Source organism: Aquarana catesbeiana, linkage group LG03, assembly GCF_042186555.1.
Source record: "Aquarana catesbeiana isolate 2022-GZ linkage group LG03, ASM4218655v1, whole genome shotgun sequence".
NCBI classification, from domain to species: Eukaryota; Metazoa; Chordata; class Amphibia; order Anura; family Ranidae; genus Aquarana; species Aquarana catesbeiana.
Genome location: NC_133326.1, coordinates 29,522,855 through 29,547,964, shown reverse-complemented (window position 1 = coordinate 29,547,964; position 25,110 = coordinate 29,522,855). Strand labels below are relative to the sequence as shown.

General features: G+C 44.1%; 1 long non-coding RNA gene across 1 annotated transcript; it reads right to left on the bottom strand.

Moving 5' to 3' along the window:
* Nucleotides 1-113: 113 nt before the first annotated feature.
* LOC141134417 (uncharacterized) lies at nt 114-22,382 on the bottom strand. The gene is made up of 3 exons (XR_012243140.1): nt 22,193-22,382; nt 1,475-1,657; nt 114-261 (listed from the first exon to the last, which is right to left on the bottom strand). It is a non-coding gene; the product is annotated as an uncharacterized lncRNA (long non-coding RNA).
* Nucleotides 22,383-25,110: the final 2,728 nt, after the last annotated feature.

The window sequence follows — 25,110 nt, the reverse complement described above, 5'->3', positions numbered from 1 at the left end:
AGTTCAGTCCGACGAAAAGTCTGGTCATGTGTACATGGCATAATACTTCTATAGGAATATAATACTGACAGGAATACTATATTACTTCTATAGTTAAATATACTCACTGGCCACTTTATTAGGTACACCTTGCTAGTACCGGGTTGGACCCTTTTTTGTCTTCAGAACTGCCTTCATTTTCGTGACATAGATTCAGGCTGGCTTCACACTGGAGATCGCAGCGGCTCACAGCAGGGGTCCGGTGTCCGGAGCATTATCCTGCTGGAAGGAGCCATCAGAAGATGGGTACATTGTAGTCATAAAGGGATGGACATGATCAGCAACAATACTCAGGAAGGCCGTGGCATTTATATGATGCTCAATTGGTACTAAAGGGGCCAAAGTGTGCCAAGAAAATATACCCCACACCATTACACCACCAGCAGTCTGAACCGTTGATACAAGGCAGGGTGGATCCATGCTTTCATGTTGTTTACACCAAATTCTGACCCCACCATCTGAATGTCGCAGCAGAAATAGATGTACATTGTGGTACTGACAGGGTTACTATACTACTTCTATATAAATATAAAACTATACAATACTGACAGGGAAATAGCTCCCAACTGTCCCTGATTTCGAGGGACTGTCGCTGATTTGGAGCAATGTTCCTCTGTTCCTCTCTCCTCATTTGTCCCTCATTTTGGTCTGATCCATATAGTTGTATATAAAATTCATCAAAAAGTGTTTTCCAGTGTTAAACCTTTCATCTGATTTCTAAATTGCTGCATTTCTAAAATTCTAAAAGCCAATATAAAGGAATAGTAGTAAAAAAAAAAAGCACTTGTGGGTTTAACCAATCTTGTTTTTTTGCACAATTCTCCTTTAAGGGGGCGTGGCAAGGGGTGTGTCGTATACCTGCATACTTTTGCTGATAGGTGTCCCTCATTCCCATCTCAAAAAGTTGGGAGGTATGGGCAGGGATACTATATTACTTCTATAGGAATATACATTGTAATACTGACAGGATTACTATACCACTGCTAATATACAGTAATACTAACAGGAATACTATGCTACTTCTATAGTTATATAAAACTGACAAGTATGCTATATTAGTTCTATAGGAATATACTGTACTTTGTAATACTGACAGGAATACTATATTACATTACAATTCAATACTACTCATATACAAATAAAATACTGACAGGAATGCAACACTACTCCCATAGTAGTACAATACTGACAGGAATACTGTACTAATTCTATAGTATTAAAATACTGTTGGGGATATAATACTAAGATTTAATGTAGCTATAAAAGTCCTACAAAAAAACAAAAATAACCATCTGAGTATTCCCTGTTTATCACTAGAACATGTTTGGGTTTCCAGTGCTGTGATACTTTGACTGACAATTACTCGGTCATACAACACTGTACTGAGACAAATAGAGCTTTCTTTTGGTAGTACCTAAGGCAGAACTCTACTTACCTCCATTCCAAAGATGAGGTGTCCAACAGCTCCCTGCCGGTTTCTGCCATCTTTGTCTGGTCGTCTTCTTCTGGGTTTCAATCTTTGGCTGAGATGACATCACTTGCCAGGCATGTGTGGGAGTTCATTCATCTCGGCAGATGCTGGAATTGTATTCTGAGCGCAAGCAGGCAGGTTGGAGGACTGTAATATAGAGGAGTTGGATGTCTCTGGTGTATTAAGCAGCCAACCTTTTCACAATTTTTTTTCACCGGAGTTCTACTTTAATCACCACTGCAAAGGGGGAAAAGGGGGGGGGTCTATTTCTTAAATTCACCTTTTATTATCCAGGAAGGCGGCCATCTTGGCCTTTGCTTGTTCTGGTGCTGCACATGGATGACAGTTGGGTTGAGAGCTAATATAAGCACACTAGTAACTACTAGTTCAAGGCATGCCAGGAGTGTAAGGGTTTTAGGAACACTTAAAGTGATACTAAACTCTGGTGTAAAAAACAGAAAATTCTATTCAAGAATGTATTTTTAAGACAGAACAAAACTCATTCATTTAACAGTTAAAAACAAAAAAAAAACAATTAAATTCCCAGCATGCCAGGAAAGGTACCTGTCACATTTGCTTGTGGTCTCAACCAAACCGTCAAACCATTACATGGTTGGAGTTCTAGCTGATCACATGGGCAGCACCATGGCAGTTCATGTCAAACAGAGGCTAAGATGGCAGCTTCCTTAGATGGAAAGCATAGGAGGGTTTAGTTCCGCTTTAACTGCTTCCCAAAACAGTTACATCCCAGGCATTCTGTGAGTGCTAACTGTCACATTTGCTTTAGCTCTCAACTGAGCTGTCAAGCCAAAGCAGACTTGAACATTTTAGGCCCCACCAGGCCTAGGGTTGCCACCTTTTCTTCAAGCCAAACGCGAACACTTTAGTGGCCTGGGACACCTTTGGGTGCCCCAAGGACAATAGTACTGCAGTGCGCATAGTGTGCCTTAGCGAATAGTGGGTGTGGCCAAATTGCTCTCGCTGACATCATTGCCCTGCCCCCCCCAGTGATGCCAAACCTGCCCCCAGACAGCCGCCCACAGCCAGGCGACAGATTTGTGTGTAACTATCTTGGTTACTTGGGGAGCCACAGCCGGGTCTGAATAATGTGTCCGGGTTTCAGTCCTCCTGAAACCCGGACACATGATTCAAAACCCGGACTGTCCGGGTGAATCCTGGACAGGTGGCAACCCTAACCAGGCCATGGCCGTTTTGTTGGCCCACATGAGGTCAACCAGAAATCAAATGTAAATGTAAACAACCATGTACTTAACCACTCCCAAATGACCCCCCCCCCCCCAAACCCCTGTTATAAGCTCCAACCAAATTGGAACATTCTAAGACTCTGGGAGAGGTCTACTAAAAGTGGAGTGTGCCCAGTATGGTGCAGCAACTAATCAGCTTCCAGGTTTTTTTTTGTCAAAGCTTAATTGAACAAGCTGAAGTTAGAAGCTGATTGGCTACCATGCACAGCTGCACCAGATTCTGAGTGCTCTAGTTTTAGCACTCAGAATCTCAAAATTCACCCCTCCTAGCACAAACACTCTACCTCTCAAATTTCCCCTCAAAGCACAACACCCCCCTCCCACACTCCAAATCCCCCCCCCCCCTCTAGCACAAATTCCCCATTCCCCTCCCTCAATTCCCCAACCTAGCACAAGTCCCCCCCCACAAATTTCCCCTCCTAGCACAAATACCCCCCCAATCATCCCTATTAGTCTAGCACCCCCCCCCAGAAAAGAACATTTCCCCTCTACGATTTTACGTTTATAGCACAAACTCTCCAAATCCCCCTCCTAACACAAATCCTCTTCCTCATCTCCCCGCCCCACACAAATCCTCCATAGCACCACTCTTATCACACCTCTCAAAATTTACCCTCCTAAAACGATTGTTACTCCCTGCCTACCCCCAAATTCTCCATCTCAATACGAATCCCTTCCCCCCAATCTCCTTGTGCTCCCCCCCTCATCACATGATACTACAGTGCCCAGGGCAGCCACCCCTCCTGCCAACCCCTTGTCCTGGCCCTGAGTGCAGTGCACCTGATTTTTCAGTTTATAAATCTCCTCCCCTCTACCATGTGGCCGGACAGTGAAAGGAGAAGTATTAAACCAATAAGCTCACCCCTCTGTCATTCTCTCTCCTATCAAAAAAATGGAGCACCAGCTGCCACCGGTATTATCACTGCTAATTATGTCACTGGTGATGTCAGTGGCAGTTAGTCAGTTCCCCCCAGCTTCAGTTAATGTCAGATTGTTCGCCACTTTATTATAGTCCCACTATAAATCACTGATCACCGCCATTAGTAGTAAAATAAAATAAATAGAAATTCCAGTATATATACTATAGTTTGTAGACGCTATAACAGGGGTAGGCAACCTTTTAAGCACAGTGTGCCGAAAAATGTTTTCAAAGAAATTGAGCGTGCCGATTTTATAACAACAAAATGTCAACTCACACATCACGAAAATGATTTTTATAAAGTAAATGCTGTAAACTACTTGAGTAGTAGTGAGAAATTAACATCCTGCACTCACGCCTCAGATCAGCCCCAATTCATGCACCTTCACACCTCACATCACTGTACTCCCTGCCCATCTGCCCCACCACCGTTCCACCCTGCACATCTGCCCCACCACCGTACCACCCTGCACATCTGCCCCACCACCGTACCACCCTGCACATCTGCCCCACCACCGTACCACCCTGCATATCTGCCCCACCACCATACCACCCTGCAAATCTGCCCCACCACCGTACCACCCTGCACATCTGCCCCACCACCGTACCACCCTGCACATCTGCCCCACCACCGTACCACCCGGAACATCTGCAACACCACCGTACCACCCGGAACATCTGCAACACCACCGTACCACCCTGCACATCTGCCCCACCATTGTACCACCCTGCACATCTGCCCCACCAATGTTCCCCCTTTCACATCTGCCCCACCACTGTATTACCCTGCAGATCTGCCCCCCAATGTTCCCCCTTTCTCATCTGCCCCACCACTGTCCCTCCCTGCCCATCTGCCCCACCACCGTACCACCCTGCACATCTGCAACACCACCGTACCACCCTGCACATCTGCCCCACCATTGTACCACCCTGCACATCTGCAACACCACCGTACCACCCTGCACATCTGCCCCACCATTGTACCACCCTGCACATCTGCCCCACCATTGTACCACCCTGCACATCTGCCCCACCACTGTACTACCCTGCACATCTGCCCCACCAATGCTCCTCATTTCTCATCTGCCCCACCACTGTCCCTCCCTGCACATCTGCCCCACAGGTGTACCCTCCTGCTCTTTTGTCCCACCTCTGAACCCCTCCTGCTCATTTTCCACACTGCTGTACCCTCTTCTCATCTATGATATGCCTGATATGCAGAGTGGTGAAAGGAAGCAGAGATGAAACACATCTACCTGTCCTGGCACACTCATCCTGCTGATCCACCTCTCGCATCCAGCCAATGTGCTTGTATGGGATGTCAATAAACAAGCATCTGGAATGGATGCGCAGTGATGAGCCCAGGTCAGGGGCATTTTCTGAAAGCAGTGGGCCTATGTGCAGAATCATAAGTTGGGCCCCCGCAGCTGAGAAAAAGTGCAGCGCTCGGTGCCGCAGCAAAAGTTGGGTGTGATTGATTTTCATTGCGTTGAATACTGGCTCTGGCTTAAAGGGACACAGAGTGTCGGGGTTCAGTATTAAGTGACACAAAGGTTTAGAAATAATTTCAACAAAGTTCCCAGAAGCTCAACAGTAATTCCACAAACTGTCACCTGATTGGGGTTTTCTCAATCACAGTGAAATCCCTTCCTTCTGAGATTGGAAGTGGCAACCAAGCGAGTCATCTTCCTCCAGATGGTGGGTGGGGCTAGCAGGATTGTGATTGGCTTTAGCAGTGGTCAATGACAGTCCTCCTCCTCCTGGAAACAGGGTCCCCACAATAGCTACGCAGGAGGGATTCCCCCATGAACATTGACTGTGATGATGGGAGGAATTGGGTGATTTTTCCTTCCTGCAATCCATGGTTGCTGGAAAGAAAATCGCATCATATATGGCCTGCCTTAGACAGCACCCAGGAGGATGAGACAAAGTACTTCATGTATTTTGACCCCTGGGAAACAGAACACATAAATACAAATTTAAGTGAGGCTTTTTCTTTAATGGTCAATGGAAAAGAACCCCTTTACATGGTGGTCGGTAAAGTCTCCTCTTACATTAGTGGTCAATGAAGAAGGGCTCCCATAGATTAATGGTCATTAGGAGTACACCTTACACTAATGGTCAGTGACAGAAGAACCCCATTACATCGGCGATCAGTGAGAAGATTGTGCCTTACATTGGTGATCAATGGGAAGAATGTGCCCTACATTGGGGTCAGTGGGAAGAATGCCCCCTACAGATAGCCAAATAAAGCAATAGCATCATAGGTTTCTTGCCTGACAGGCAGAAACTGCTCATTGCTCAAGGAACTTTTAGCTCTAGATGAACCCTGGTTGGAACCTCTAGCTCCGGAAGAAACCTGGCTGACTGGTTGGAACTGCTAGCTCTAATACAAACCTGGCTGACCCTGGTGGGAACCCCTAGATTTGAAAGAAACCTGGCTGACCCTGGTTGGAAGCCCTAGTTCTGGAGGAACCCTGGCTGACCCTGGTTGGAAGCCCTAGTTCTGGAAGAAACCTGATTGACCCTGGTTAGAACCCCTAGTCCCGAAGGAACCACGGCTGACCCTCGTTGGAACCTGTAGTTTTGGATGAACCCTGGCTGACCCTGGTTGCAACCTCTAGTTCTGGAGATCCCTGGCTGACCCTTGTCGGAACCCCTTAGCTCTGAAAGAAACCTGGTTGATGCTGGTTGGAACCCCTAGCACTGGAACAATCCTAGTTGAACCCAACTGGAGGAATGCCAGTTGACCTCAGCTGGAACCCCTAACTCTGGAGTAACCCTGGATGACCTTGGTTGGAACCCTAACTCTGGAGGAACCCTGGTTAAGGAAGGCTGCTCCAGTCAGTCACAATACAGACAACAGATATGTGGAACTTTCTTGCAGTTACTACAAAGTGCTAACAAAGTCAATCTTCTGCACTTTATGTATGGAGATTCCATCAATCCCCAGTTATCACAGATACAGATTACTTGTACTTATTACATTTAGCCTAGGTTCACACTACTGCGATGAGATGTACTGCAAATTTCATCTGTTTTTTTTGTCCTGTTTGAGGTGCGAATTTGTCTTGCGTTTTGAGGTGGACAGGTGGGATTTTTACCGCGACTGTACTGCGATTTTACTGCAAATTTCAGGAGGCAGACAGTGAACAAGTCACAGAGATGTGAACTGTATGCTGCGAGTTTACTCAAAGTTCAGTTGAAGCCTATGAAGATAAAATTCGCACTGCACCATAAGAATTTGCATCGCACTCGCAGTCGCACAGGACCCTTTTTTTTTTTTTCTCGCACCAAATTCGCAACGCATAGATGTGAACCAAAGCCATGGAATACTATGCTTTTTACATGACCTGCGAATCTGTGTGTTCCTAAAAGCAGCAAACCCGCTGTAAAGGGAGAAGAAATAACAAGGATATATCTGTCGAGTCTGGAAGTTTCGCTGTATTTTTCTGCCCACTAATATACAGTAGACTTCACAAATTAGACTCAGGAAAGAAAGCTTAGGACTCTGACACATTTTTGGCAGGCATGCACCCTTGAAATATTCATTGAGAAGCATTTCCAGTGAAACTTTGATAGCACAATGCAACAGGCTCCTATGCTTCTCATTGTAGGAAGAACATATTGGAAATATCTATCACACAACAGCATAGTAATTGTGCCTCCCCTTCATTGCATTCCATCCACAAAGACAATGATTGGGCACCTTTGCTATTCAGCAAGCTACTGAGGCTTTTTTGCAGTATGCACATCTACTGTTCTCTCTCTAAAGGCAAAGTCAAATAAATCTGCTGGGAATTTCCTCAATTGAGATTGCAGTTTACTATTGACCACAAAGGGCTGAAAGATGCAACGTGAACTCACTGTGAGTTTGAATAGGAACCCCCCCTCTTCCCTGCCACACAAACAGGGGGCAGCGCGATCCACTCCAGAATACATACAATACTGCGTGAATTATGTTCTGCATCACTCTACCCCATGCAGTTCTGAGAACAAATAGACAGCATGGGAAGTATAGGACTCAGCAGTATTGTAAGAAACACATTTTAATGAGTCCCCTTTATTTTCTGAAGCTCAAAATCTACTATACTTAGATCTACAGTTACATTTTATAAATTAAGTCATGTGGAGACTGAAAAATACTTTAAAAAGTTATACCTGTCATGTTATATCTTAAAGTGGTTGTAAACCTCAGACATGAAATATGAACAAAGCATATCCCTCCATAGTGTGTACTTGTCTTAATTCAGAGCACTAATTGTCATTTCTGTCCAAAGCCTTATTCCTCTGCAGTCTGCTTGAGTCACTTCTGACAAGTTCTCCTGACACTAAAAGAAAAAGGGTGACAGGGGAGGGACCTCCAGCACACAGTCTGTGAATGAAAGACTCAGCTCTGTTCCTGTGTGTTGTGGGGTGTGTCCCTTCCCCTCCAATCAGCTCTCAGAGCTTTCCTCACTGAGCTCTTAAAGGGGTTGTAAAGGCAGAAGGTTTTTTTCTAACTTAATGCATTCTGTGTGCCTTCTGTGTGCAGCCCCCCCCGGCCCTTCTAATGCCCCGTACACACGGTCAGACTTTGTTCGGACATTCCGATAACAAAATCCTAGGATTTTTTCCGACGGATGTTGGCTCAAACTTGTCTTGCATACACATGGTCACACAAAGTTGTCGGAAAATCCGATCATTCTGAACGCGGTGACGTAAAACACGTACGTCGGGACTATAAACGGGGCAGTGGCCAATAGCTTTCATCTCTTTATTTATTCTGAGCATGCGTGGCACTTTGTGCGTCGGATTTGTGTACACACGATCGGAATTTCCGACAACGGATTTTGTTGTCGGAAAATTTTATAGCCTGCTCTCAAACTTTGTGTGTCGGAAAATCCGATGGAAAATGTGTGATGGAGCCTACACATGGTCGGAATTTCCGACAACAAGGTCCTATCACACATTTTCCGTCGGAAAATCCGACCGTGTGTACGGGGCATTACACTTACCTGAGGTCCCTCTCTGTCCAGCGATGTCCACGAGTGTCTCAGCCATTCAGATTCTCCTTCCTGATTGGCTGAGACACACCAGCGGCGCCATTAGCTCCCGTTGCTGTCAATCAAAGTCAGCTACCCATTCAGGGGAGATAGGGTGTGGGGTTTGGTGTCTGAATGGACACAGGGAGCTGTGACTCAGCTCGGGTGCCCCCACAGTGCATTTTTCATAGGTCACGTGACTCGAAAACCATTGCGTTTTTGCCGCGTTTGCCGTGGGGTGCATTTTTGTTGTGTTTTTTTTAACTGACCAAAAATGCAGCAAGCAGGATTTTTAACATCGTAATGAACCAGTGTAAAGACATACACAGAATTTAAAGGGATGTATTTTTCTTGAGCTTTTCTTGCGCTTTTTTTAATGCAAAAGCACTTCAAAAACTGCTTAGTGTGAAAGCAGACCATCGTCGGAAATAGTGCCGGTAGTGGCTGAAAATAAATTTATATTCATTTAAAATCAAGAAAAAAAAAGTGTAGGTGCTGACTTTTAATAATCTTTTTTAATAATCAGACACTCATCTGTCCCAGGGTCCAGCGATGCGGGCGTACGAAGCCCCGCTCCTCTCCCCCCTCCTCTCCACGGTGTCGGCATTCTAACTGTGGGCGTCCGGCTGTGACTTCATAGCCAGGCACGCTCTGCGTATGCAAGAGCGCGCTGTGTGCTGTGAATGGCCGGGCAATCTTCTGGGACCTGTGACGTGTCCCAGAAGATTACAGGGAGGGAGGGGGGAGAGGTGAAATTCCTTCTGGCACCGCGGTGCCAGGGGAGGAAGTGGGAGCTGGGTGCCTGTAAAAACAGGGTACCCGCCCCCCCCCCCAAAAAAGACATGCCAAATGTGGCATGTTAGGGGGTCACCAGCACTTAAAGCGGAAGTTGCATTTTTGGGTGGAACTCTGCTTTAAAAAGTCAAATACAATGATATATAAAACATAGAAATATATATTTTTTAAATTGTCCATTTCGGTTTTCGACCAAGTGCATCCTGAATTTTTTTGTCTTTTTTTTTTTTTTTTTTGGTGCAGAATTCATTTCGGTGCACCACTAGATTACAACTTTAAAAATTACTTTTATATAAAAACAGGAGCTTCTATTGATCTTCATCTAAAAGTACACTGCTTAAAAAAATTTAACTTTTTAATCAGAGTATAGCATCAAGTCAATTAAACTCCTGGGATATTGATCTGGTCAGTTAAGTAGCAGAGGGGGTTGTTAATCAGTTTCATCTGCTTTTGTGTTTGAAATTAACAGGTGCACTCAGTGGCGGCTGGTGAAGTTTTAGGATGGGGGCGGCCTGACCCAGCCCTTCCTTTTTGACCCCTCCCACTTCCCACAAGCCCCACCCCTTATAGAATTCACCCACTCTGTCGCCTGTATTGCACTTGCTTCCACCCATAGTGTCAGGAGTATACAGCTCAGCTGTCAGAAACCATGAATCGAAGTACAATTAAATCTCATTTGTTTAATAATAATAAAAAAAAGGTAAACCGAGTAAACCTAGTCAAAACGTAGCCAGAGTTCAGGAACTGGAACGGATAGTCATACAAGCCAAAATGTCAGGGATCCAGAGATGAGCGTAGTAGAACAGCAAGCAGGATCTGGAGCCAGAAGGAATAGCAGTCAAGCAAGTCTTTAACAGGAACACAGAAGAGCGTCTCTAGAGATGTGACCAAGGCGAAGGCAGAGATCATCTGGGCTGGGCGGCTTAAGTAGGCAGGCCTGACAAGCAGGATATCAACAGGTGAGTCACTGTGGAGAGATAGGAGCTGGCAATTACCCGACAGCTGAGCGGCCAGATCAGAGAAAGGCTGAGCCCAGCCCTGACAGTACCCCCCTCAATGACCCCTCACCCGCAGAGGACCACCAGGCTTGAGGGGAAATCACAGAGGAGGACAGGAGCATGTACGTCCGAGGATGAGACCCAAGAGCGTTCCTCCAGACCATGCCCTTTCCAAAGCACCAGGTACTGTATGCGCCCACGGAACCTACAGGAGTCAACAATGGACTGTACTTCATACTCCTCATGGTTCTCAACCTGTATGAGAACGAGGCACCAAGGTGATAAAGCGGTTGCAGACCAAAGGTTTTAATAAGGAGACATGAAATACATTTTTAGATACGCATATTAGAAGGAAGGTCTAATGCGTAAGCCACTGGGTTAAACCTGCAAAGAATATGGAAAGGCACAATAAACCAAGGTGCGAACTTCAGAGAGGGAACACTAAATTGGAGGTTGCGAAATGACAGCCAGACCCTGTCCCCAACCTAGTAGGAAGGCACAGGCAGGCGTCTGCAGTCAGCATGGAGTCTGTACCTATCATTAGCATGTCGCAAAGCCTCCTGGACTTGTGCCCAAGTGGAACGAAGAACACGGAGATGCTCCTCTAATGCAGGAATACTCTTCGGAACAAATTAGTCAGGCAACATGTATAGTTGGGAACCATAGTTTGCCATAAACGGGGTCAATCGGGAAGCAGAATTCAAGGCACTATTGTGAGTAAACTCTGCCCACGGTAAGAGGTCTGACCAGTTGTTGTGATGGTCATAAATATTTTTTCTAAATGTTTTTTAAAAAATGGCGTGGGGGTCCCCCCCAAAATCCATGCCAGACCCTTATCCAAGCATGCAACCTGGCAGGCCGCAGGAAAAGTGGGGGGGATGAGAGAGTGCCCCCCCTCCTGAACTGTACCAGGCCACATGCCCTCAACATGGGAAGGGTGCTTTGGGGTCCCCCCTTGCCCGGTGGTTGTGGGGGTCTGTGGGCGGGGGGCTTATCGGAATCTGGAAGCCCCCAGATTCCGCCCCCCTCCTATGTGAATGGGCATGGGGTACATTGTACCCATTTACCAAAAAAATGTCAAAGTAAAAATGACAGCAGACAGTTTTTGACAATTCCTTTTTTTTTTTTTTTAAAGTGTCCCGCGATGTCCATCCATCTTAATCTTTTTTTTTTTTTTCAACTTTATAATCTTTATTGAAATTTTTTTCATTAAACACCTTTAACATACAAACAGCCATTACCATTCATCTTCAATCACGGCACCGACGGTCCCGAGAAAAAAAATAAATAAAAGGGAAAAACTCCGCCTCAATGGGAGGCGTCCCGTTGACTGCAGCCTTTTTGCAGTGACAGCTGTTATATAGCCAAGGGCTGGGCCACCCGGTGACCTTCTTCACACTTTTTTGGTGAATGGGTACCCCATACCCATTCAAATGGGGGGAGGGGGGGCGGGATCTGGGGGCCAACAATAATATTACAGCCATGAGCAATTTTACATGAAATTTTTTCCTTTAGAAATGTCATTTTGCTGCGGTACTGTTATAATCATGGAAAAGAGGCGCTACTTTACAGGCAGACTAAGGGGACCCCCCCCCCCCTCCCCCTCCCCAAACACTTTTTATGGCAATAACTTGCATATAAGCCCTTAACATTAACACTTTAGATTTTTCATGTTTGTGTCATAGACATAGACTTTAACGGTGTTTACACAAATTTTTTGTCTGCGAACCGACCCGGGGGGGGGGGGGGGGGGTGTTAGGCTCATCCCTACTATCCAGCATGATATTTTCAAAGTGTTCCTTTAATTTTTTTTGAACAGTATATTTATTTCCTGGCTGTTAGGACTCAAACGCCTGTTTTAGGCAGTCAACTTTTTTTATTTTGCTGTTAGCCTATGTGTCCATGCACACATAGGTACTGTATTACGGGTGTTTAGAAGCAAAAAAAATAAATAAAACAAAAATCACTTGCGCGGAAGAAAAAATGTTTAAACGCATTAATGCGTGTTTGGCGTTAGTGCATTCTATCGGCCAGAATAAATTTATATGCGTTTAACACGTTATTTTTCTGTTGTAAAGAGAAAATGCATCTGAAGAATACAGAGCTGACCTTCTGGCCTCAGAACTTTTCTGTATTGCCAAACTGGTACAGGTCTGCTGATCAGGTAAATCAGTGTGTAACTCTAGCTGTATACTAATAGAATTTAGTATGACATTTTTCATTTTAAAAGGGTTAGTTCACCTTTTCAGAAAAAAATTAACATTGTAGACCCCCACCACCAGATGTGGTGGCTGCATTAGTTTTCTTTTTTTGGGTTTTTTTTTTTGCCTCCGTTTTCACCTGGTGATGGGGATTGGCCGGGATAGCCGCACACCGGAAGTGACGTGAGAAGGCGTGGAACAACGCCAAATTTGTTCCCTGTTTTGTTTTAAAAGTTTTTATGCAAGAGTCCACTTTGCTTTATTTAATAAATTCACTGTTTGGCCCTGACATATTGCGCTATTGGAGGCTTCTGTATTTTGTCCCCCATCTCTCACTGAGGTATACCCCTTATACTTATTGGGATATTGGAGCGAATCAATGCACCCATAGGAGGAATACCGAAGGGTCTGCCCATACATGGAGGATAGTAGGGATCTCGGATGTTGACTGCTATTTATTCATACCATTGAGGTGAGAGTTTTGGGAGACTATAATATCGAAGAAGCCATACTAGAACATTATATGGACACTCCTATCTGATAACTACATGTTCAAGCTCTGACAGCAGCTGAAGTTTTATTTATTTATCATTTATTTTTTATTTATTTATTTGTTCACAGAAGAAGACTTTAATATTAATTATTTATTATTTTTGATACACAGTGTCATCTATTGACACTTTTTTCACTTACTTCTTTTATTGAGGATTTTTGGAAGCATTTACTATATGTGATTCACCATCACCCACCTATTGCACACTCATGCAATATCACATATTGTGCATTATCACTTTATTTAGATGTTTATAAAGACACATTTTTTTATGCATAGTGTTACAATTTATTTAGTGTATTTACCAATATCAATTGGATACTGGCAAGATCACTTGATTCACCTTAAATAGTTTGAGTGGTATGTGACACACTTATGCCCCGTACACACGGTCGGATTTTCCGACGGAAAATGTGTGATAGGACCTTGTTGTCGGAAATTCCGACCGTGTGTAGGCTCCATCACACATTTTCCATCGGATTTTCCGACACACAAAGTTTGAGAGCAGGATATAAAATTTTCCGACAACAAAATCCGTTGTCGGAAATTCCGATCGTGTGTACACAAATCCGACGGACAAAGTGCCACGCATGCTCAGAATAAATAAAGAGATGAAAGCTATTGGCCACTGCCCCGTTTATAGTCCCGACGTACGTGTTTTACGTCACCGCGTTTAGAACGATCGGATTTTCCGACAACTTTGTGTGACCGTGTGTATGCAAGACAAGTTTGAGCCAACATCCGTCTGAAAAAATCCTAGGATTTTGTTGTCGGAATGTCCAAACAAAGTCCGACCGTGTGTACGGGGCATTAGAGATTTTGTGGCATTTTGATTTCACACTTAGTTCTGCATTTGTTTTGTTTACTGTTCCTTGCTAGCGCGAGATATTTATTTAACACATAACATGTTTGTTATTTAAAAAAAAAATCATCTTTAGTGATCCTTTAAACCACAGGTGTCAAACACAACACCCGCGGGCCGAATCCGGCCCTCCAGGCCATTTCATGTGGCCTTGCACCTCTCCTGCATCTGCAGGATTGGTCCAGACCTCCTCTGGTCCTCCTCCAGACCCTTATTTTGTGCTTCTGCTATCTTACAGATACAACCGACCCTTTTGAGGGCAAATAATAATGCTGATGCGGCCCACAATGAAATTGAGTTTGACACCCCTGCTTTAAACTCAATTGAGCATCTCTGGAGAGACCTAAAAATGGCCGTCCACCAACGTTTACCATCCAACCTGACAGAACTGGAGAGGATCTGCAAGGAAGAATGGCAGAGGATCCCCAAATCCAGGTGTGAAAAACTTGTTGCATCTTTCCCAAAAAGACTCATGGCTGTATTAGATCAAAAGGATGCTTCTACTAAATACTGAGCAAAGGGTCTGAATACTTAGGACCATGTGATATTTCAGTTTTTATTTTTTAATAAATCTGAAAAAATGTCAACAATTCTGTGTTTTTCTGTCAATATGGGGTGCTGTGTGTACATTAATGAGGAAACAAAATTAACTTAAATTATTTTAGCAAATAGCTGCAATATAACAAAGAGTGAAATTTCAGGGGGTCTGAATACTTTCCATCCCCACTATATAGATATATATCTATATATATATATCTATATATAGATATATAGATATATATCTATATATCTATATATAGATATATATCTATATATAAACATTTTTTTTTTTTTACGCTGTTTCTTTAAATTTCTTTTTTTTTATCACTTTTATTGCTCTGTCACGAGGAATTGAAATATCCCTTGTGACAATAAGCAATGACAGGTATTCTTTATGGAGAGATCTAGGATCTATTAGATGTCTCCTCTGATCACACCAAGGAGTGGGAAAGAGGAACACACACCCTTCGGCTGCCTGTAAAAGCAATCCAGCGGTTAATTAGCCGATAGGATTACTTTCACTTTGTAGAGTTTCGCCAGCTCTAAAATACAATACCGGGGGTTACAGGTGCAGCCATAACCCCGGTATAACCTCTTACAGTCAATCACATATATGTACTTGATTTGGCGGCAAGTGGCTAAGCTAAAGATACAGTTTTTCATACACTGTTGATGTCTGTCCTCTTCAAATCGGCAACTGAATTGTGCAGACTTGTAAAATTACTGATAGGTCCAGTTTAATAAAGGGTCACTAGGTTTTTCCACTTGGATATTATTTTGATGCAAAATGCAAAGTGATTTTCTTTTAGCTATATTAAAGTGGTATTAAACATAAAACCATAAATGTAATACATTGCAGCTTATCAACCATTAGATGTGATGGCTGCATTAGTTTGCTTTCTTTTTTTCTAGGCTTTTTTCCCCTGTTTTTACCTGGCTAGTAACACACCTCCTGTTTTTTGTTTTTTTTTTTGGGGGGGGGCAGCAAACAATCCATATGCTGACCCCCCGTCCCCTCGGTTCCTCGGTAACCCCTGAGTCTCCTCCCTCCTCCTCCTGACGGTCAATCCGATCGGATCTCCTTTCGGCCAATCGGGTGATGTATCTTATGACCCGCTTCCTGCCGGGAGGAGAATCAATGTTACAATAATGAATATTAATTCGCTATTGTCACACAACTGGGTGGGCTTCTGGCGCAGTGCTCTGCGCCCCGGTCCCATCATTTTTTTTAAGCCTATTAGAGCCTCTGGCTCTAATTACATGCTGCAAAAAATTCCCCGATTGGAATCCATGCATGCGGCGTCTTGCATGTAGATTAGGGGGCCGGACCCATGGACAGGGGGGGCGACGCCTGTGCGCCCCTAAAGGATGGACCGCCACTGGCCTCCACTCTGGATGAAGGAGCACAGGGGCACCTTTGGACAACAGCCTTGTTAATCAGGGCAGGGGAGTGTTAGAAGGACTAGCAGATTTATATACACTAACAAATTGAAGCCAAAATCCAGATAACACTGCAGTTACAGCAACAGTTTTTTTTTCCTTTTCAGGATAAGGCCTCTTTCACGCGGACTGTCCATTCAGGTCCGCCTGTCAGTTTTTTAGGCGGACCTGAACAGACACTCCATGGAGGTCTATGGAGCGTCGGATGTCAGCGGTGACATGTCCGCTGACATCCAACCCGCTCCGATCCGAAAAAGTGTAACGGAGGAAAAACCTATTTTCTATCCGTTTTCGGATCGGATCGGGTGACGACGGACTCTACGGTCCGTCATCACCCGATCCCCCATAGGGGAGAGCGGCACTCTGACAGGTCCGTCACTGCACAGTGTGCAGCGACGGACCTGTCATCTTCCTGATCAGCGGGGATCGGCGGGGCGATCCCCGCTGAGCAAGCGGGTGTTCCCGGGGCGGATCATCACTGATCCGCCCCATGAGAAAGAGCCCTAAAGGTTTTACATGAATAACTAAAAGCATTGTAAACACCTCTGTCACTGGTAAATAGTTTGTCTCAGCACTCTTAACCACTTGCCTATCGGGCACTTTCTACCCCTTCCTGCCCAGGCCAATTTTCAGCTTTTAGCACTGTCACACTTCGAATTGTGCAGTCATGAAACACTGTGCCCATATGACATTTTTATTATTTTCTTCCCACAAATAGATCTTTCTTTTGGTGGTATTTGATCACCTTTGTGGTTTTTATTGTTTTGCACTATAAACAAAAAAACACCGACAAATTTGAAAACAAAACAATTTTTTTTAACTTTCTGCTAAAAAACACACCCAATAAAAAACTGTAAACAATCTAATTTCTTCATCAATTTAGGCCAATATGTATTCTGCTACATGTTTTTGGTAAAAAAAAAATCCCAATAAGTGTATATTGATTGGTTTGCGCAAAAGTTATAGCGTCTACAAACTATGGGATAGATTTAGGGACTTTTTATTTTTAAAATATTTTTTACTAGTAATGGCGGTGATTAGCGATTTTTAGCGGGACTGCGAAATTGCAGAAGACAAATCTTACACTAAGTGACACTTTTTGGGGACCAGTGACACTAACACAATGATCAGTGCTAAAAAAAAATGCGCTGTCACTGTACTAATGACACTGGCAGGGAAGAGGTTAACATCAGGGGAAATCAAGGGGTTAAGTGTGCTCCTAGGGAATGCTTTCTAACTGGGGGAGGGTGTGCACTGGAGGAAAAGAGAGATCCATGTTTCTTAGCAGGAACACAAGATCTCAATTTTCCTCCCTCACAGAACGCCGATCTGCCTTGTTTACAGACAGGCAGACCGCCATTCTGCCTTTCCTCAGAATGACGACTGGCTCCCACTGTGTCCAATCACAGCGGGAGCGGCGGGCTCCGGTGGCGCGTGTGTGCCCCAGATCTTGTACACAAAATCACGTACAGGTACAGTATATATGCAGTGGATGGTCCGAGTGGTTAAATATGCAGCTAAATACCTTATTTCAAAGCACTATTCGGTCACATGACCTCCCACCACTCTCCCTCCCCGATCTAAGGACTATAATGGGAGGGGCTGAGATTACGTCAGCTGAGAGGTCACATGACCGCCCAACGGCACTGTGAAATTAAGGTTTTTAGCTTCATCACTTAAACAAAAATCAAACACTGTACAATATAGCTTGCTATAACAGAGGGGATTCTAGTAATTATGCTCAGTTACTTTACAGGCACAAGGAATAGTGGCAGGAGGGGAGGGGCGGGGAGCAGATCGGCTCTCACAGCACAGAGTATTGAGCTGACAGGCAGGGAGGGAAGGGGAGAGGGAGAGACTGACCACATAGTGGGATGACGGTGGCACGTCAACTGACCATGGTATCATGGATCGGCAGCCTTGATTACTGTGGTCAGTACAAATAGGGGGATACAGGAACAGGCAGGATCAACTAGGTATTTTACAGCATAGAGAGGAACAAATGACACTTCAGAAGTACTGAGCTGTAAATCCTGCTTGAAAATCAGGATATATTTATTTTTTATTAGGGTTACAACTGCTTTAAATAGTGAATGTATGGATTTTTGAAGAATAAGGATATTGTTTAGTATCACTCTAACACAATACATTTTTATTCTTGGGTTTAAATAAGTTTTTCAATTTTAGATATTTTCTATAATATAACAAATCTTCACTGTCTGAGTTCATGTTCACTTTAAGTAACAGTGGGATATGTATCCAGTCTCTATACTCCTGTAGTATTAGGTTTGTGTTATAATGTTGCCATTGGCACAGCCTGCTTCATGTTTCTGCTACATTGCTGCAAAAATAGCAGTTGGATGGGGAACAGGAGGGTTCCAATTACTGCAGCATCACTATATTTTAGAAAGTGTCAGCAATATTAGAATACTAAGAGCCTTATGTATCAACAACTGGAGCTATTTATTTTTAACAACCAATCAGCATCAGACCTGCATTGAAAGTTGGAATCTGAATGGTTGCTGTAAGGAAATAAGTGCCCATTCCTGCTGGATATACAGATGGCTCTAGTATGTGTATATATGAATCTGAGTTGGGGACCTTGGATTGTAAACTCCATGAGGGTAGGGAGTGATGTGAATGTACAATATATATGTAAAGCATTGCGTAAATTGACGACGCTATAAAAATAATATTATATATACACAGTGCTCAGCATAAACAAGAACACCACTTTTTAAAAAGATTTTAATCAATATCTCAATGAACACCAGAACAATTTCCAAAAATTTGACAAAACTGAGTTTTATAGAACATTAGTTTAGCTCATTACATGAAAGTAAGGTTAATAATATAACGTAGATTACAAAATCTTCAATTTTACTCAAATTAGTTGATGCAAAAATGAATACATCCTACAATAAAAACTACATCATCTAGTATTTTGTATGACCTCCATGATTTGTAAGGACACCAACAAGTCTTCTAGGCATGGAATAAACAAGTTGGTGACATATTACAACATCTATCTTTTTCCATTCTTCAAGAAGGACCTCTTTTAGAGCCTGGATGCTGTTGAGTGATGCTCAACTTGTCTCTTCAGAATTCCCTATAGATGTTCGATTGGGTTGAAATCAGGAGACGTACTTGGCCACTGAATGACTTTCACCTTGTTCTTCTTCAAAAATGCAACAGTAGCCTTAGATGTGTGTTTTCGATCATTGTCATGTTGGAAAAGTGCATAACGACCAAAGGTGTGATGGTAGCATCTTCTCTTTCAATATGGAGCAATACATCTGTGAATTCATGATACCATCAATGAAATGCAGCTCCCCGACACCAGCAGCACTCATACAGCCACACAGAAGGACACGGCCACCACCATGTTTCAGTTAAGGCACCAAGCATTTTTCTTTGTACCACTCACCTTTTGAGAAGCCATATATAGTTTTGAAGTCATCAGTACTAAAAACAATTATTTTGGTCTCATCACTCCAGAGTACAGAGTCCCAGTAATATTCTTCATTTTCACCTTATCCCCTGGCAAATTCTAGGCAGGCTTTTGTGTACATGGGCTTTAGGAGAGGCTTCCTTCGTGGACGGCACCCATGCATGCCATTCCTCTGCAGTGTACACTGTATTGTGTCACAGGAAACAATCACCCCAGTTTGACTTTCTGCTTTTTTAGCTAACTTGCATGGAGATTTTCTTCAACGCTTCTCATCAGAAGACGCTCCTGTCACGTCTGTGAGATAGTTGCAGTTCCATCTTTGTTAAAGTTTTGTATCACTTTTCCTACAGTATTCTTACTGATAAGCAAAGCTTTGCTAATCTTCTTGTAGCCTTCACCTTTCTTGTGTAAAGAAATGATTTTCTTTCTCAGGCCTTGTGATATTTCTCTTCCATGTGGTGCCCTTGCTGACAGCATGAAATGGGAGGGGTTTTCATTAGGTAGCGCCCTTTTATAATCAACTGTCCACTGGACACCTTTTTAATGAATAATTAGACTCACCTGCAGTTGAATTCTTGTTAATTAGGATTTTGTTGACTAAAATGTAGTTTTGCTCCTAAGGCTGGCCATACATTACACAATTTTCTTGTACAACTTTCCTTTAGATTTACCAAAACCTTATAATATGAGTTCAAACCTAAACACTTCCAATTTTTATGCAATCAGACAGGCCCTTATACTACATAGTTGAAGGTAAATCTAAAGAAAATTGAATAAGAAAATTGTATTGTGTATGGCCAGCTTAAGACTTTCACTTGGGTGTATTAATTTTTGCACCATGGTCTTGAATGAATTTGTTAGGATTTTTTTTTTTATGTGCTAGCAAATTAACAAATCTTGGTTGCAATCAACTGCCCGCATTTGTGCGATTGTTTTGTAGTATAGTGTCCCATAGAAAATGTTGATTCTTAAAGGAAAGTAAAGGTATTCTGTTGGGGTGTACTCCTTTATGCTGAGCCCTGTGCATATATATATATATATATATATATATGTGACAACACCAAAGAAATGACACTTTGCTACAATGTAAAGTAGTGAGTGTACAGCTTGTATAACAGTGTAAATTTGCTGTCCCCTCAAAATAACTCAACACACAGTCATTAATGTCTAAACCGCTGGCAACAAAAGTGTAAATGTCCAAATTGGGCCCAATATTTTGCCAATATTTTGTGTGGTCACCATTATTTTCCAGCACTGCCTTAACCCTCTTGGGCATGGAGTTCACCAGAGCTTCACAGGTTGCCACTGAAGTCCTCTTCCACTTCTCCATGACGACACCACGGAGTTGGTGGATGTTAGAGACCTTGCGCTCCGCCACCTTCCATTAGAGGATGCCCCACAGATGCTCAATAGGGTTTAGGTCTGGAGACATGCTTGGCCAGTCCATCACCTTTACCCTCAGCTTCTTTAGCAAGGCAGTGGTCATCTTGAAGGTGTGTTTGGGGTCCTTATCATGTTGGAATACTGTCCTGCAGCCCAGTCTTCGAAGGGAGGGGATTATGCTCTGCTTCAGTATGTCACAGTACATGTTGGCATTCATGGTTCCCTCAATGAACTGTAGCTCCCCAGTGCCGGCAGCTTGACACCATCTGAACCAAATAAGTGTATCTTGGTCTCATCAGATCACAGGACATGGTTTCAGTAATCCATGTCCTTATTCTGCTTGTCTTTAGCAAACTATTTGCAGACTTTCTTGTGCATCATCTTTAGAAGAGGCTTCCTTCTGGGATGACAGCCATGCAGACCAATTTGATGCAGTGTGCGGCGTATGGTCTGAGCACTGACAGGTTGACCTCCCCACCCCTTCAACCTCTGCAGCAATGCTGGCAGCACTCATACTTCTATTTCCCAAAGACAAACTCTGGATATGACGCTGAACACGAGTACGTAACCTCTTTGGTCGACCATACCAAGGCCTGTTCTGAGTGGAACCTGTCCTGTTAAACCGCTGTATGGTCTTGGCCACCGTGCTGCAGCTCAGTTTCAGGGTCTTGACAATCTTCTTATAGCCTAGGCCATCTTTATGTAGAGCAACAATTCTTTTTTTCAGATCCCCAGAGAGTTCTTTGCCATGAGGTCCCATGTTGAACTTTCAGTGACCAGTATGAGAGAGTGAGAGAAATAACACCAAATTTAACACACCTGCTCCCCATTCACACCTGAGACCTTGTAACACTAACAAGTCACATGACACCGGGGAGGGGAAATGGATAATTGAGCCCAATTTGAACATTTTCACTTAGGGGTGTACTCACTTTTGTTGCCAACAAAACATTAATGGCTGTGTGTTGAGTTATTTTGAGAGAACAGCAAATTTACACTGTTATACAAGCTGTACACTCACTACTTTACATTGTAGCAAAGTGTAATTTCTTCAGTGTTGTCACATGAAAAGATATAATAAAATATTTACAAAATGTGAGGGGTGTACTCACTTTTGTGAGATACTGTAGGTACAGTACTGTGCAAAGGTTTTAGGCAGAAATGTTGTAAAATATATACTTTAAAGTGTTACTAAACCCACAATAGTAAAATCAGTCTGTATATGCAGTAAAGCATGCTTGTTATACTCACTGGGTGACAAAGTGATTGTAAAGTCTTGTTTAAAAAAAAAATTACAAACATATAGAGGGGCTGCGACATTGCGGCGGACAAATCGGACACTAAGTGACACTTGCGGTACTTGCGGTTGGCAGAAAGGCAGAGTGATTCAATTGTCCAGGTACAAGGCAGGCACGGTTCAGAGTAGTCAGGGTCCAATCTGTAGTCAAAAGGTAGGCAGAGTTTAGTAAATAGTTGATATCTGATCCAAGGTCATAAACGGGGAAAACCAATCAGCAGAGAAAACAAACAGGGAGCTTGCAGCACATGCTACAAACGCAATGTCACAAGCATGAGATTTGCCTAGTGATACTTACCTGCTCTGTGCAGTTGGATTTGCACAGAGCAGCCCGGATCCTCCTCCTCTTGGGTCTCTCTTTGCTGCTCCTGGCCTCTCCCTCCTGTCGAGTGCCCCCACAGCAAACGGCTTGCTATGGGGAGAACCCAAGCCGAGTCACAGCTCCCTGTGTCCATTTAGACACGGCGCCCGACTGGGTCCTGCCCCCTCTCTCCACTGATTAGCTAACTGACTTTGATGGACAGTCGCGGGAGCCAATAGCGACGCTGTTGAGAGATGGGGATCAGGTAAGTAATTAGGGGGTGCTGGGGAGGCTGCTACACACAGAAGGCTTTTTATCTTGGTGAGACACTCCCAGTAGGAAATCATGTCTAAAGGGATGCAGGCTCAGCAGATTTCCTTGTTAGTGCCCTGTAGGTGCACACCTGATAGATAATTATGAAACCACTCCAATTAGACCCACTCATCACTGAGGCTCAGAGGAACATACAGGGATTATGTCACGTACCTGGTTGGAGGCCGAAGTGCCGAGAGGGCTCCCCTTGCAGCTAAGTGCAGTACACCCCTGAAGATGGTACGGAAGGTGTAGTGCCCAAAGAAGCACAGGTTGCCAGATGGGTACAGGAGAGTAGAGCCGGTGGTCACCTGAAGTATACCGGATAATGCAGGATACACAGCTGGGCCAAAGTCTCTAGGAATCCTCAGTAACACTTGGCAATGGTGTGTGAAGGAGACAGTAGTGGAAAGCAGGCCAGGGGTCAAACACTGTAGATCCGACAGGAGGAAGAGGCAGGTAGCAGGAACTGGTTCAAGCCAAGCTCAAAAGGTTAAATACAGGTAGGCAGACCAGGAACAGGTAGTAGTAGCAAAGTCTGTGATGCAAGCCGGGATCAGACACTGGAGATAGCAGCAAAGCCGGTAAAGCAAGCCAGGGGATCAAACCAGGAGAGCAGATCAGACAGGTCAGGAGCAAGCCGGGTTACAACAGGAAATCCAAGTAGAATATGCACAGAGGCTCAGGAACACGGGAAGACTGAAGACAATCCAGCAATTTAATGGGCTCAGCAGCAGTCTTATATAGGCGAGTAAGTGGCTGCATCTGTCACATTGTACGTTCCCCAATTAGCGATTTAGCGCATGCGCGTTTGCATGTCAGCTCCGTTGCAGACCTGCGTATGCCCGTTCGCACTAGTGCGCATGGCAATGTGCCAGAAGCATCCATTACTAGTATCGACACTATTGCCAGTTCTGCTATAGCCATTTCCCTGACAGATTACTTCAGAATAACAAAAGGTAGGAATCTGCAACAAAGGTTATTATAATCCTTGCAGTGTACATAGATCACCCAGAGGGGAATGGTTTTTTTCTCAACAAAAGTGGAGTTACTCTTTAAATATGAGGATCCTCCCCTCATTAGCAGTAGCTCCCATGTGAAAAGAATGGTCTCATAGCGTGATACTGTTACACAAGTTTACTACCGAAATAAATCCCCTAGGCCAGGGGTGTCCAATCTTTTTTCCAAGAGGGCCAGATTTGATGAATAGAACATGCTTGAGGGCCGACCATTTTGCCTGACATTCTTAAACCATTAAAATTTGGTCTAAGTGTGTCCATCCGAGCACTAATACACGGCCCAACAAGAATTCTCTTGCCTTTGTGCTGTGTGTGGTGAATAGATGAGCTTGGGCGTGTTATTTGGATATACCGGATTTAATCTGCTTATAACACGCACCTTCACTTTAAAAATGAAGTTTCAGGAAAAAAAATCTTAAATTTTAAATAAAGAACTGTGAAGCAAAATAAGGGTCAGTGCCCATCAATGCAGCCTAATCAGTGCCCATCTGCGGCCCCCACTCCATTGCCATGAATGTGGCCCCCACTGTATTGACATGAATGCAGCCCCCACCGTATTGACATGAATGCAGCCCCCACCGTATTGACATGAATGCAGCCCCCACCACATTAACATGAATGCAGCCCCCACCACATTAACATGAATGCAGCCCCCACCGTATTGACATGAATGCAGCCCCCACCACATTCACATGAATGCAGCCCCCACCACATTCACATGAATGCAGCCCCCACCATATTGACATGAATGCAGCCCCCACCGTATTGACATGAATGCAGCCCCCACCGTATTGACATGAATGCAGCCCCCACCGTATTGACATGAATGCAGCCCCCACCGTATTGACATGAATGCAGCCCCCACCGTATTGACATGAATGCAGCCCCCACCGTATTGACATGCCTGATTCATGTCCATCTGCAGCCTTGGAGGAGACAGGGAGGGGGCGGGACGAGCGCCAACAGATATACAGGAGAAATTCCTGTTTACACGGCGGCCTCTTTAATTGAAAGTCCCGCCTCCTATGATGGACAAAACAATTGTCCAATGGCAGCGCAGGAGACGGGACTTCCTTTTACACAGGACGCCGTGTAAACAGGAAATTCTCCTGTATCCTGTACGGCGCTTGTCCCGCCCCCTCCAAGGCAGCCAGCATATCTATCTTTTATGGCCCCCGGCGCTCGGGGATTCGTTGGGGGCCACAAAAGATATATATGTCAAAATTACCAGGCGGGCCGT